This window comes from Sphaerodactylus townsendi, linkage group LG04 (genome assembly GCF_021028975.2).
Source record: "Sphaerodactylus townsendi isolate TG3544 linkage group LG04, MPM_Stown_v2.3, whole genome shotgun sequence".
In the NCBI taxonomy this organism is placed as follows: Eukaryota; Metazoa; Chordata; class Lepidosauria; order Squamata; family Sphaerodactylidae; genus Sphaerodactylus; species Sphaerodactylus townsendi.
Genome location: NC_059428.1, coordinates 52,591,972 through 52,606,445, shown reverse-complemented (window position 1 = coordinate 52,606,445; position 14,474 = coordinate 52,591,972). Strand labels below are relative to the sequence as shown.

The 14,474-nt window shown below is 42.5% G+C and overlaps 1 protein-coding gene across 3 annotated transcripts in view; it reads left to right on the top strand.

Annotated features, from left to right (window-relative positions):
• The window catches only part of CADM2 (cell adhesion molecule 2), a 516,061-nt gene that overhangs the window by 167,241 nt on the left and 334,346 nt on the right, over positions 1-14,474 (top strand). The gene's annotated exons all lie outside the window — the stretch shown is intronic.

Here is a 14,474-nt window from a genome sequence, read left to right as displayed (position 1 = left end):
CGTACTGCACAAACAGTGCCCTGTCGATTAATTATAACAAATCCAAAGTGCTGATCTTTTCGAATTCAAAAAAACTCAGCACGTGGAAAATAAACGGTACATTGATTGAACAGGTCCATTCGTACAGACATTTAGGAATCACCTTCCACCATTCCTTAACCTGGACCTCTCATATCCACCAGACTCTCAATACAAGTAAAACCAAAGTGTTGGCAATATCCAGATTTTTTCACACCAGAGGCGGTCAATTTTTTCCTGCCGCAATGGAAGTTTTTCAGTTAAAACTACTGCCACAATTACTTTACAGAGCTCCAATCTGGGGAGCAAAAACCGCTGAGAAATTAGAGAGTGTTCAATCTTTGTTTTTTCGTCGTTTATTGGGTCTTCCAAACTCAGTCACGTATCCAGTTCTTTGTTTAGAAACCGGAGCCAAGACGATTTTTTCCCGGGTTTGGCTTTCTTTGTTTAAATACTGGCTTCGCCTTCATTTTAGAGCCCTCCCGGGCAGTCTGACATATCTTCTGTTAAGCGACCACTTCCACTCCACCTGGCACACCAAAATTATCAATCAAACAACATAGGTGTATCTTTTGACCAACTCCTACTGATGGATGAAAGACAGGCTTTTGGAGTTTTGAAACAACGTACTCTTGACATTGAAGGGCAGCTTCTCACAGCTGGAGCCTGCAGAACTTGTTCTCCCACATTTTATGGCATTTCACCACCATTGCCGGGTTTTATGGCTAAATATATGAGTAATTTAATCAATCCACATCTCCGTAGATATTTTATGCTTGCTCAGCTTAATGTGCTACCGACTGCCCAAACAAGAGGCAGATATCATGGCATCCCACAGGAGAACAGGACTTGTTCCTGTGCAGTGGGCCTACCCGAAACAACTGAACACGTGCTCCTTCATTGTAAAGATTTGGCAGTCTATCGGTTGCTTTTTCTCGAGGCCATCTTGAAGAAATTTTCAGTGAGATCAGACAAGGAAATAGTTTCATACTTGCTTAGTGACCATCATCCCCACACTACTGAATCAGTTGCCAGGTTTTTAACAAAGGCACTTGGATCAAGAGTGAAACCTTTGTGTAAATTTTAGTCAATTGGTTTTAACATAATTTGTATTTTACCACTCTTTATATGCCATTAAAGGTTTTGTATTTGTATTTGTATTTAAATAAATTAATAAAATGAAACAGATAGGAAACAGCAGGTGAAGCTAGGAAAAATTACATCAGACACCTGTAAAATGAGCACAGGGGCTCCCCAAGGCTGTGTACTTTCACCACTTCTCTTCTCTCTGCATCTCAATGACTGCATCTCAAACGATCCATCTGTTAAAATACTGAAATTTGCAGATGATACAACAGTGATTGGTCTCATTCGAGACAATGATGAAACCGCATACAGACGGGAGGTTGAACAATTAGCCTTGTGGTGCCACTGGAACAATCTAGAACTGAACACACTTAAAACCATAGAAATGGTGGTAGATTTCAGGAGAAACCCTCCCATCCTACCTCCTCTCACAATACTAGACAACACAGTATCAACAGTAGAGACCTTTAAATTTCTAGGCTCCATCATATCTCATGACCTAAAATGGTCACCTAACATCAAAAATGTCATCAAAAAAGCACAACAAAGAATGTTCTTTCTGCGCCAACTCAGGAAGCTCAAACTGCCCAAGGAGCTGCTGATACAGTTCTACAGAGGAATCATTGAGTCTGTCATCTGCACCTCCATAACTGTGTGGTTTGGTTCTGCAACTCAACAAGATCGACACAGACTTCAGAGAATAATCAGAACTGCAGAAAAAACAATTGCTGCTAACCTGCCTTCCATTGAGGACCTGTATATTGCACGAGGTCAAAAGGGCTGTGAAAATGTTACTGACCCCTCGCATCCTGGACATAAACTGTTTCAACTCTTACCCTCTAAACGTCGCTACAGAGCACTGCACACCAAGACAACTAGACATAAGAACAGTTTTTCCCCGAATGCCATCACTCTGCTAAACAAATAATTCCCTCGATAATGTCAAACTATTTATTATATATTTATTATATAATTACTGCACTACTTTTTTCATCATTCCTATTATCTATCTCCTCCCACTTATGACTGTATGACTATAGCCTGTGCTGACAATTCATTTTATTTTATGATTTTACATTTTATGTTTTCATTACTATTGATTGTTTCCTGATTGCTTACTAGACCTATATGACAATCATTAAGTGTTGTACCTTATGATTCTTGACAAATGTATTTTTCTTTTATGTACACTGAGAGCATATGCACCGGAGACAAATTCCTTGTGTGTCCAATCACACTTGGCCAATAAAGATTCTATTCTATTCTATTCTATTCTATTCTATTCTATTCTATTCTATTCTATTCTATAAATTAATAAAATGAAATGAAATGAATAATCATAATAGCTTAAAGGTAACAGTGTGCCATGTTGAAACAGATTTCATTTGTCGTATTTGTTTAAAAAGAGAATGAATATGTGTCTTGCAGTGTCATAACTCTTAATATAACATTTTTGTTTTGTTATTGTTTTTGGTATCACACTAAGGTACAGTGGATGTATGTTTTGATCCCTGGTTGACATTACTGGTGAAAAAGTATGCATTCAGACCTTAAGAATTCTTTGCATCTATTGCATTTAACTATTCTGCTCTAAAAATAATTACAGTGCAATCCAGCGGGCGAGGAGAGGGCGAATCCCCCTCTGGATGTGTGGCCCTCTGCTGGTGTAAATGCCCTTGCTGGGACACTTATGCTGTCAGACACTTATTCTGCTGGTGCCCAGCCACCTTTGTACCTCATGATGCCCAGCTACAATGACAGGCCTCATGCTGATGCTTGCACACCACCACTAACTACACCAGCATTCTGGGGGTGTTTTGGGAGTGGGGCCGACCTCAGTTGGCCTCCAGATCTATCTTGGCCCCCATACACCAGAGGGTTGCCTGCAAAGATATGCCACGATTTTCGCGGCTTATCTCTATTCTTCCCTATGGGAGTTGAAGTGCCTTTAAAAGCTTTTTGGGCTTCCTGGCAGCCCTAGGAAGTGGGCAAAATGGCACTCAAGTGGCAGTATCCATGTCCTTCTCAGCTCTGGCTCCCTGGAATGCCCTGGAATGCTGGTGTAGCTGCAGGCAGAATGCAAGTGCCAGCGCGAGACAAAAAATTGCAGTTGGGCATCATAGGGCGACACAGCGGCTAAGCATAGTCAGATTTGCCCCTCCAGCAGTGTAAGTGCCTTGCAGAGGGCATTTACACCAGCAGAAACCCATGCCACATACATAGAGGGATTCACCCTCCCCCCTCCCCCCGCCTGGCACTGTTAGTCTTGCCAAACACAGTGTGTTCTTTTCTACTGTCATTGAACAAGGTCTGTTTTTTTTAAAAAAAAATCTACAGTAATCATGATTTTAATTTTTTTAAATTACTGATTTGCCATTTTCAATTGCATTGTGAGCCTTGATTGTCAAGAAAGTAAAAGAGGTGGATTGGGAATCCATAGGGTTGTGTCTATATTTTGATATGCCTTCTTGCTATTTTAAAACATCTTTCAATTATCAAGAAATTCTTTGTAGTGACCATTTTGAAATATATATACTATTTTGGGAAAAAATTAATTCAGCAAATCAAGGGGTATCAATGGATGTTTGTATTTTTTCATATTCTGAAATGGTTGCAGGGTTTTTTATTTTTACTGGTTTTGTTACTGTTTGAAATAAAAGTGCACACTTTTTACTGTATATGTCAGGTTTTCTGTTAGTCAAAATTATTTCATATTTTTTTAAGGTTAGTTTTGGTATTAGATGTTTGGAAAAACAAAGAAGTTTGAGGGTTATGTCTTCTATATCATAGTCAACCCCTGTCATATGTACTGCATATAGGATTTATGGACCATATTGCTTGCCACAGCAGCTTCCTTGTTACACCACAATAGACGAGTTGTTCAATTGGAAAAGCATATAACCATGCTTGGGTAGGGGGGTCAGGTCTGGAACAGTGACATCACTGACTAGAGCTCTGTTTATTTACCATTATTTATTTACCGAGTTCATGTACAGTACTTTACCAGCTGGAAGTAAGCCACATTAAATACATATGAGTAAGATTTTGTGTAAATCTGCTTATGATGGCTTTCAGTTAAGCCACTCCTGTCTGTTTGGTCAGTTTGAACAAAACCCCTGAAAACTCTTGACTGCTTGTGAACATAAGAAAGATAAATACTTAGAAGATTGTGGTTCCTCATTCATGAAATAGAAAAATCACAAATTGCAGTGTCTCTTTTAATGGAACACAAGCTACGATTTCATCATTGCTTCTATCTCTGCATTACATTGGCAAGAACAGAATGCTCACATAAGCAGTTGATTTGCTTGTGTGATATCACTGAAACTGGTACTCAAAAGTTAATAGAAAGCCAAAACTGAATTCAACAGGAAATAATGTTTAAAGTTTTCCTTCAACAGTTAATTTTTTAAGCATGTGCCTTAGTATCTTATGAATGTTAAATAAGATTCACACATTATATTTTTCATTACTTCCCAATGGAACGAAATCCAATAAATCCTTTTAATCTTGTCAGAGTCAGATCAAAGAAAAATGAAGTGGAGTCTAGTGGTGCTTTAAATGCTGACAGATTTATTGTGGCATGTACTTTCTTTTCCTTCATTTACTAGGAAGCAAGTAGCACTGAACACCTTGGGCCTTGTTTCAAATTAAGTAGGCATGGGAATGGGCTGTTAACCCTTTGCAATTTGTCACCAGGGGACAACAAAAGCTTCCTATATTCAGTGGCATTATTACATAACAGCATGAGACTGCTGTTTCATTTCAGGTAGTGACATCATGTTGATGTAAATAGCCCCTTAGGAATTATTTCCCATATGTACTATATTAGTTTTTAAAAACATTTTATCTTTTCACCAGAAGTAATCCTTCAAAGGCAGCTTATAATATTTCAACAAAATACTGCAATAAAAATGTAATGTCTTTTCACCAGAAGCAGTCCTCCAAAGCAACTTACAGTATCATATATTTTTTTCAAAAAATCAATTAAGGAAACCTAAATCAATAGATATAGTTAAATTCCATCACAGCCATTCTCCTCTATCATCTCTAATCACCAATACATATACGAGTGAGTGTTGTGTTCTCAGCAACAACCAAAACACAGTGACAGTCTCCCACAAAAATTATGTGACAGTTTCCTGTGACAATCTTTCACACATGTGCCCAAAGGATCAGCTCCCCTTTTCAGATCCTTTGGCAATCTTGGTGGCAGATTGTGGTGCTCAAACCCACAAAATCATGGATCCTCCAATCAAGAGGTGTTAACTCATCAAAGAGCTAGCAAGTTTTTCCTTTAGATTGTAGCATGTGAGTAACCGTTTGTGGGTTTTTTTGTATTTTGTTAGTGTTTTTTTCAGTTTTCAGCCTGCAGGGGGTGCCGTTTGTAGGCTAGCAGCACCTAAATTTCAGGGATGTGCTGGGAGTCTCTCCTGATAATACCACCCAGGTTTAGTGATGTTTGGTTCAGCGGGTCCAAAGTTATGGACTCCCAAAGGGGGTGCCCCATCCCCCATTGTTTCCAATGGGAGATAATAGGAGATGGGGGATACACATTTGAGGGTCCACAACTTTGGACCCCCTGAACCAAACTTCACTAAACCAAGGTGGTATCATCAGAATAGTCTCCTCCTGATATCATCCAGGTTTAGTGAAGTTTGGTTCAGGGGGTTCAAAGTTATGGACTCCCAAAGGGGTTCCTCCATCCCCCATTGTTTCCAAAGAGAGCTAATAGGAGATAGCGGCTACACTTTTGAGGGTCCATAACTTTGGACCCCCTGAACCAAACTTCACCAAACCTGGCTGGTATCATCAGGGGAGTCTCCTAAAGATATCCTGAACATTTGGTGCTGCTAGCTTAACAACTGCACCCCTGACAGCAGGCAACCCCCAAATTTCCCCAGATTCTCCTTTTAAATCCACCCACTTCGGCATGAATTTAAAGGGAGAATCTGAGGTCCCCAGTTTAAACATTGAAAGTGATGGTGTTTCAGGGTGGGGGAGAATCCACCCCAAAACAGCATCACTTTCAAAGTTGTTTTAACTGGGGATCCCAGATTCTCCCTTTAAGGTGGATTTAAAAGGAGAATTTGGGCTCCCTAGTTTAAACACTATTGAAAGTGATGGTGTTTGGGGGTGGATTCCAGCATCACAGCGGCTGCCCATGGGGAGTGCACGCAAAACTCAGATTTTGCACCAGGCTCCATTTTCCCTAGCTATTCCTCTGCCCGGAGGGGAGAGCAGAAGGGACTGTCAACTGCTGGCTGGGAGCCCCGTCGGTGGGGGGGCAGGGGAGTCTGTTGTCCCTGGCCTCGGAGAGCTGCATTTATAAGCACTGAGGCCGGGGGCAGGGCTTGGGAAGGTGCAACCACACCCCCAGGGGTGGGTGGGGGTATTGCCCCACCCCTTAAAAATCTATATCTACATCACTGTCTCCCACTTTCCCTCTCCTGGGAACCACAGGAATTGATCACAGCCTGATGTGCCCCTGGAGTATTAGCTCCTTACCAACTACCAGCATTCTCCCTGGCCCTCTCCATTTAAAATAGCACGGCCAAAACTGTGGAGGCTTATGTGGTACAGTGAACTGCTACCAGCATTCAATGTTAAAAAGCATTTATTAAAAATAAAAGGTTTACAAGCATAATTTTAGCACAGCACCAGACTGATCAGGGGATTAAAAAGAAATGAGGGATAAACAGAATTCATCTGTCCCTTTCTCTATATACATACCCTATCAGTTGTTAAAATAGGACAGGCTCTTAAACTTAGGATATTTCAGTTGCCTACCAATCCTCCATTACCTGGAAGAAATCTTTCAGCTCTTGGGTGAGTACATGGTCAAAATGGCTGCCATCTCCAGAACTCAGGCACAAGCTCTGCCTCCTTCAAGGGTACAGCTAGAAGAGCCTCTCTGTTCCCAAGAGGTTTAATCAGTTCCCAGGCCCCATCCCCTTGACCTAGTCACTCTGGATCAAGGAATTTTTTTTTCCTTCTGGCTCCAAGTAGCCTCTTTCTTAGGCCCTTCTTTTCTTTTTAAGACCTGCAGACTTGTGATACCTGCTTGGAGAAGGAGGAGGACTTAACCCATCCCATTGTCTCTCACTACCTGTATTAGCATATCTAAAGAGTGGCTGACTGGGTTTGTCACTCTACTCAGAGAAAAGAAATTTTTTAAAATGTTTCTCCATGTGGGAGGAAGCCATTTTTTCACACAGTCCTTATTAGAATGTTACACTTTCAAAATCAGTTGCTGGTAAGATGCGGCCCTTAAGGAAAGCTTTCGAAAGAAATACCAGTAACCAAAGGAGATAGGCATGGCTGTATCCTGGCCCCTACTCTATTTATCATATTTGTAAATGATCTTGAATCAGCCCTGCTGAATGACAGTGGTCACCTTACTCATCTAGGCAATAGGAATATTCCTACTTTCATATATGCCAATGATGCAGTTATACTCTCCCATTCTACGCTAGGGTTGTTATATTTATTAGGGAATTTTTTTGACTGCTGCAATGTAAATGATCTACAAATTAACTATATGAAGTCTGTGGGTCCTGTTATTTGAAAGAAAATGTATATATCGCTGATGGCCCATTGATGGCCATTTTTAGAGCAAGTCTGGAACTTCCAGTACCTGGGCTTAAATTACCAGCATTCAGACTCCTAGCCCACTCATAGACAACTAACTCTGAAGAAAGCAAATGCTGGCCTACTCTCCATCTTACACATTTATTTCTCCAGAGGAAAACATTATGTTCCTCCCACTTTAAAGTTTTTAATATAAGGGTGACCATGTAATTGTTGTATGCTGTAGCAGTGTAGATTAGTGTAGGATTACTGGACCTTGGTAAGACTCCAGGTTACATTTTTAAGGGTGATCCTTAAAGTACTCAATTGTGTCTCTAATGCAGTCCTTTTACTAGAAACAGGTGAATGTCCCCTTACCAACAGGGTGCTGTTTACAACACTGAGCCTTTGGCTCATGATAAAGATGGGCCCCAGGTTTATTAGTCTGTCTAGTCCAGGATGATTACTGTAGTAGTTGGATGAAAATGGCTGCATGTAAACCCTCCTCAATCAGTCTCTACTTCTTTTCTTGCCCTCTTGGGGTATGATTTAGCACTTAGATCGATAGAGTAGGGACTATGGGATATTACATCAGCAAATCTTTGGTTCCATTCCCACGCTGTTTGCTCTCTGGCCATTTTTCATATAAACTACATGACACCTTATTGCTGTGCAAATTATCTGAAGACTTTGACTGTTTCTGATTATCACAGGGTGTTTGCAAAAGCACGTTAAATGTATTCCCATCAGAAAACCCTCGTGGTAGTTTTACAGGTGTTCCATACTCTCTTAGACTGTGTCCATGTAGTTTGCAGGACACTGAAACCCTGCATCATATTCTTGTATTTTGTAAGTTTTATTATTGTGAGCACCAACAAAGGATTCTCCCTGTTTTGACAAATCTGAGAGGAAGTTCAGTACAGTCTTGCATTTACTATCTGCTAAAAGTCAAGAACTTCAAGATCATACTGGAGGTAGCGAAATTTTTGGGAGAGGTTCTCAGACTTAAAAATCAGAGAACCCCAGAAGCTGATTTCTTATGTAAATAGTTTATCAATTTTATTAATTTACAACACTTAATGTATTGTGGAAGGCTTTCACGGCAGAATTCAGCTGGTTGTTGTGGGTTTTCCGGGCTGTGTGGCAATGGTCTAGTAGATCTTGACCTGGACACTGTGTAACAGGCTTCTCTCTGGGATACACCTCTGAAGATGCCAGCCACAGATGCAGGTGAAACATTAGCAGCAAGATCTACCAGACCATGGCCACACAGCCCAGAAAACCCACAACAACCAGTTACAACACTTATTTTATTATTTAGTTTATTGATTTTGTACTTTATTTTGTAACCTGTATTGGTTGCTTGTATGGGTCAGCTGACTGTAATAAATGATGAGAAATAAATTCATTATGCCTGCTAATTTGAAGTTCTTTGTGTGCTTTTAGGATGATTATGTACAAGGTCCTTGCTGAAGAGTGAAGGCCAGTGTTCATGGCAGCAAGATTTCTTGTACAGATGTATTCTCCTGGAGGCGGAGGACATCTTGCTGGGTGATTTCCCAGCCTATTCTCATGGAGGCAGGAAAGTCTTTTATGTCACTTCCAGTCTGAATCTCTGCAGCCATCTTCTCCCCAGTATTTTTCCTGCCTCTGCAGTGAGTGCATGATTATTGTATAGGCTCTTACAATCCCAGTGTTAGGTCATTATTGTGGTGTTTTGTCATTCTTGTGTGTTCCGTGTTGGATCCCCTTGTTCCCCCCCTGTTCCTTTTGTGTCCAGTGTGTGCCCATCAGCCTCTTCCATCAGGCCCTGCTCATATGGTCAATTGACAGCGCTGATGGAAATTGTAGTCCATGAACATCTGGAGCACCATAAGTTAGCTACCCCTGCCCTACTGGACATAGAGAGTTTTTCCCTCATGAGGATGGCAAACAGGTTTTCCCCCCCACTCCCTGAATACTTTGGGAGGTACATTAAGTAGGAGTGGGTTAGCCCCACCTCCAGCAAAGGAACGTTCTCCATATTCAAGAAACTTTATGTGGTTCCCAACTATGTTAGTAGAATGTTACAAGTTCCCCTATGTTGCCCCAGTGGCAGCCCTTCAATCCGGGGGGAGGAGGGGAAGGGCTAGTTTCTAAGCATGGGGAGGAGACCATTAAGGACTCACTATATAAATGTTACAATGCGGTTCTCTGTAGAGCACGTAAAGGGTTGCCAATTGCTATCAAAGTACTTGCCCCCTCTTCCACAGTGGCTAGAGCTACCATAGTCTGGCTCAGCGGAATCTGGAAATGCTTCCACTGGAAGAACAGGGAATAAGGGAAGGCATAAAGCAGGTCCTGATTGGCATCTCCTTCCTAGCGACTCAACCTTTGTTGCCCTTATGTTAGTCTCCCATTCTATGGCTGTGATGTAAAAATGCCTGGCTTCATCTCTGGCAGGTGGATTCTCATTCAAAGGTGGCGGTTTCAGGGGGGCATATTGTTCAGCAGGGAGTTAAGCCAGTCCCAGTGGAGGCTAGAGACAAAAAGAAGTCCATGTCTAGGTTTGTCTGATCAGAACACTCTTCCACTGCCCAAAACCACTTTTAGGTCCCATAGATTTCTTCCCAGAGCTCAGAAAGATGGCAGACAGTCTGCCTGGCAACCTCAAGATAACTTTCACAAGTACAACAGGTTTCACCCCTCAGGCAAGTCAGAAAAACCCTTTCTGGCAGACAGACCAACATGACTACCCTTGGATCCCAGTTGGTGGCCACCTCCAGCACTTCCAAGGCCAATGGACTGGCAACCACATTGACAACTGGACCAGGGAGGTCATCTTGACAGGCTGTTATTGACTTCATGTGACTTCCCAAACAGCGAAGTTTACCTGCACATTCCAGCCAACCAGGCTAACACATGCTATCTCCATTTCACAGTGGGAAATGACCATTACCACTTCTGTGCACTTCCCTTCGGCCTGGCGACAGCACCAAGGGACTTCTGAAAGGTCCTCATAGCCCCAATCATCTTCCCCTGCGAACAGGGAATTCACATTAATCCTTACTTGGATGATGTCATGGTCAGGTCCAAATCAAGGGAGCATGCTATCCAGGACAAAAACCATGTCCAGCAGATTTTCCAGCAGCGTGGCTTCATCATAAATCAGGAAAAGTGCACTTTCGCACCTGCTCAGAGGATGGAGCATCTGGATGCCATCATTGACACATCCAGAAATTCCTTATTTGTTCCAAGGACAAAGATCTTCAAGATTCAAAGATTGGTGACAGTAATTCTAATGGCCAGGCATGTTTTGCTCCTCCAACTGACCAGTCTGTTGGAGCTGTTTATCTCAGTCATAGATATGGTCCAGTGGGGATGTCTCCATGCCAGTCCTTTGCAAAAGTTCCTATGGCCCTACTAATGGGACATCATGAAGAAGTGAGACTGATCTATTTGGTGCCAGAATCATTGTGAACCAGTCTTCAGTGGTGGATGTCTCAGCAGAATCTTAGCCAAAGGAAGAGCTATCTACATCAGGAAATAATTGAGATCTTCACAGCCACCAGTCTGCAGGGATAGGAGGGGGGCATGGTACAGAACCAATTAATCCAGGGCATGTAGTCCCCAGCTCAGACACTCCTCGCAATCATCATCTTGGAGACTTGAGCAATCTTACTGGTGCTGCAACACTTTCAACCCACTCTACATCGAGATCACATACTAGTTCAGACAGACAACACATCTGTGATGATGTACCTCAACAACCGGGGAGTGGGTGGGTTCCAGGTCTTTGTACCTCCATTGAGAGGTGGTCAAGATACTTTCCTGAGTAGAGGACCATTTACTCTCCATATAGGCTGAGCATATTAAGGGATGTCTGAATGTCACAGCAGATTGGCTGAGTCCTCAGATGGTCTTGGAGACAGACTGGAGGCTCAGTCCCTCCATGGTCCAGATGATCGTACTCAGGTTCAGGACCCCAGAAAGGGATCTCTTTACAATGGTAGAGAACTCCCAACTTCCTGTCCAGGTTTTTCATCTGAGAGCATATGCGGTGGATGCTCTCAGCGCTCAATGGCCATGACTCCTGCTGTGTGTATTTCCCCAATTCCAGTGATCCAGAGGCTCCTGAGAAAGATCTCAACAGAAAGAGCAACAGTCATCCCAGTGGCACCCTTCTGGTCGAGGCATCCTTAGTTGTCAGCAATTCAAGAGATGGCAGAGGCTCCTCCTTTTGCTCTACGTCTCCACCGGACCTGTTGTCACACGGCCGCCTGTGGCATCCGAATCCAGAATGGTTCAGTCTGACCACATAGCTCTTGAGTGGAACAGACTGAGGAGGAAGGGCTACTTGGAGAAAGTGACTGCCACACTGTTAGCTTCGAGTCACTGGTCCACCACCAACATCTACAACTCTTCATGGAAGGCCTTTGTATGCTGGTGTAGGCAAAAGCATGTCAGTCCAGAGACACCTTCCTTGGGTGCAGTCCTACAGTTTCTTCAGGATGGGTTTGACACAGGCCTCCACAGTACAACCTTTAGACATCAGGTGGCAGCCCTTACTACCATGTGGCCTTTTTTTCAGGGAGTTCTGGCCTTGCAGCACCCAGATATTACCTGCTTTCTGAGAGGCGCCCACCAAATTCAGCCACCGGTGATTCATAGATTTCCTTCTTGGAGACTGCACTCGGTTCTGTTGGCCCTAATGCTATCACCTTTCGAACCAGTTCAGTCCATCCATCTTAGGAAGCTGAGGATGAAGGTGTTATTTCTGGTGGCAATTACGTCTGCTAGAAGAGTGTCTGAGCTTAGGGCACTCTCCATAAACTCCAACCTCTGCTTTGTTCATCCCAACGGAGTCATCTGTGAACTTGCCAAAGGCAAGTTCAACTTTTCATCTGTGCCAGGAAATTGTAGTTCCAAATTTCTGCCCCAACCCATCACATTCGAAAGAGAGGCTATGACACAATCTGGATGTCCAACGTGCTACCAAAGCCTTTATTATCCGGATGGAAGACATCCATAAGATCCTCGTTGGTCAGAGCCCTTCGGGGGGGTGTGGTATATAAAGTCAAATAAACCGACAGACAGACAGACAGACAGACAGACAGACAGACAGACAGACAGACAGACAGACAGACAGACAGACAGACAGACAGACAGACAGGAAGCCACACAACACCCCACAAATTTAAAAAGATGGAAAGTTTGTTCATCAACATGACGCCTCTGAATTTAAGGTGTCAAATGTCCAAGGCATCAGTCAATTCTACCCTGAAATCTTGCATTATCTACGTTTATAAGGCTGTGAACCTCCCAATCTCATCTGGAATCATTGCTTATTCCATCCACAGTGCAGCTACAAATCGACCTTCAGAAAACATGTCACAGTTGAGGAAATTAGCAGGGTGGCTACCTGGTTGTTCACATCATTGTTTGTCAGACACTGTAAGCTACAGTCATTAGCCTCTTCCGAAGCAGCATTTAGCAGAAAAGTTTTGGAGCACATTATAGCAGACTAACGATGTCCCGACTGGATTGGGGACACTGCTCTGGGAGGTCCCAGCAAGATGTACTCTGCTTCCAGGAGAACGGTCACTCACCATTGGATACTCACCGTGAAGGGCCCTTCTCATTGTAGGTTATGGTATTGTTGCTTCCTATCCTATATTTATGTTTTGTGATTGACCACGACTTTGCCAGATGGATACTGGGGAGAAAATGGCTACTGAGGTCTAGATAGAAAGTGACATTAAAAACTTTTCTGCTTCCATGAGAAAGGGCTGGGAAATCACCCATCAAGATGTCCTCCTAGACTACCAGGAGAAGGGCCCTTCATGGTGAGTATAAACAATGGACTGTTTTCTGGAGCCCCATTTTCATTTTTCACTCTCTTCATGGCAAGTGACATCACCTATAGCATGATTTAAATCTTGCTTCACTGTCAGCCAGATAGATTTACCAGCTTCTATGAGCCCACTGTGTGGAGAACAGGCTTGAGGTATGTGTTCCATGCATAATAGGCCTTAAATTATATTTAAAATGCAAATGAGTAATGGTATTTTTGAAAAGTTATACTTTTAATTTGATTAATGCTTGCCTTTATTTACATGTATGCAGTGTCACCTGCCACTCAGTCAACACATTAACAAACAATGAAAATCACTAAGAAGTGATTTGGGAGGGATCATTTGATAAGCATAAACATTGATTTTCTGAGTGTGATGAAAATTTGGAGACACATTTCATTATTTCATGCTTTTAAGAATTGTTTATTTCTTTGTCATATACCTTTTCACTTAGATGGTAATTTAAATAATTTGTCACATTTTATTGCCCTCACACCCTGGAATAAAGACACACAATTCACTAAGTTAAAATAGAAATGTGAAAAGTAGTCCCTGTGCAAGCATTACTGATCCATTGGGTAATGTCAAGTCAGGCTGTTTACTAGATACTGTATTTTTATGGGTTGGTTTGTCATTTCCTTCCCTACTTATCTACTCTTTACCTCGCAGCAAGCTGGGTACTCATTTTACCCACCATGGAAGGATGGAAGACTGAGTCTGACCTCTCAATTAGCCTACTCAGTCTTTTTTCTCATTTCTGAAAATGTGATTGTCTGGAATCAGGTAGCTGGCTATGGCAGGAGAAATAAGACATTGTCAGTGGGTGTAATCCAAGGTCAAGCCATTCCACCAGTGTAAGGGGCAAATATGCTGGCAGAGGGGCTCTTATGCTGGTAGTATGGTATTGCAGTAGGATTCTACACAACTGTGTGGTACCTGAAATCAGAATGGATGGAGGTGTTTTGG